The sequence below is a fragment of the Nelumbo nucifera genome, chromosome 2 (assembly GCF_055504915.1).
Source record: "Nelumbo nucifera cultivar China Antique chromosome 2, China Antique-T2T, whole genome shotgun sequence".
Lineage (NCBI taxonomy): Eukaryota > Viridiplantae > Streptophyta > Magnoliopsida > Proteales > Nelumbonaceae > Nelumbo > Nelumbo nucifera.
The window spans coordinates 90,775,336-90,776,578 of record NC_142650.1 but is presented as its reverse complement, the minus strand read 5'-3'; the positions used below and the strand labels follow the sequence as shown (position 1 = coordinate 90,776,578).

Sequence of the window (1,243 nt, the reverse complement as noted above, 5' to 3'; positions counted from 1 at the left end):
GCAACTGAGGTTAATGTATCGGAAATGTTTCAAATGGCTGATATCTGGCAAAGTCTCTATTCGAGTACTATTCAGGTCTAACACACGTAAGAATTTGAATACTCCAAAGAAGTGAGCTGGAGGGAGGTTTCCATGGAACTTATCATCTATATCCTTCAGAAAATAGTCTATTAGAATAAATGTGGATAACTGCAAACATTTATCGAATTCATTAATATTTATGGATTCCAGGTCTTCAATAACCAGTGACATGTGACGAACCTTGTTCATGAGATTGCATGAGTTCACACCCTCCATTCTGAAACACATTCCTCTTGAAACAAATTGTGATAAATCATGGATTAAGTCATGCATCCGGAAATCCCTCTTAGATGGCCATGGAGATATTCCTTCCTGAAAGAAACACCTGTGCCTTAGTTCAGCAAAGTACTGGTTACCAATAAATTCAATCATTTCAACTTCTCTAGTTGGAATAACAAATCCTTCAGCCATCTAGAAGAGGACTAGCTCTACTTTATCAAATTCATAACCTTTAGGAAACAGAGAGCAATATAACAAGCATTGCTTAAGATGAGGGGACAGATAGTGGTAACTCAAGCTCAGAGCTGGCAAGATGTTGGGGTCTTGCAATTCCCACATCTCACTTTTCAAGGCACATTCCCACTTATTCTCATCAATCTCACCTCGGAGCAGATTTCCAAGTGTCTCTACAGCAAATGGCAACCCATTGCACTTTTTCACAATTTTCTTTCCAATTGCTTTCAAGTGTGGAGGTATAGCAGAATTCTCATCAATAAGAGCGCATTTCTTGAACAAGGACCAACAATCTCTGTCCTTCAACACTTCCAGGTAAAGGGGTTCCTTCACACCCATAATTGATGCGACTCTTTGACTCCGAGTGGTTATTAAAATCTTCCCTCTTCAGAAACATCAAACGGAGCCTTCCATAATTGTAATTTTCATTCCATACATCATCAAGCACAAGGAAAATTTTCTTCCCCCTTAATCTGTTTTGAAGTTCAAGATGAAGTGCTACTTTTTGGTCTTGTGTCTATTAATGAATTAATATTATTCTCTAGTATCTCCTAATGCATTCATCGTGACCCCTTTCAACTGATGCATTCTGTGCCTCTTACCGGGTACAACAACTTATTGCAGAGCTGAATGAAATCTTAGCTCATGATGTTGTAGATGAAGATGGACAATGGAAAAAGAAGCTCCCAGATCAAGAGCGATTATTGCT

At 38.7% G+C, this 1,243-nt stretch overlaps 1 pseudogene; it reads right to left on the bottom strand.

The window, feature by feature from the left end:
• Positions 1–492: 492 nt before the first annotated feature.
• Positions 493–873, bottom strand: LOC148802493 (putative disease resistance protein RGA1 pseudogene; annotated as a pseudogene).
• Positions 874–1,243: the final 370 nt, after the last annotated feature.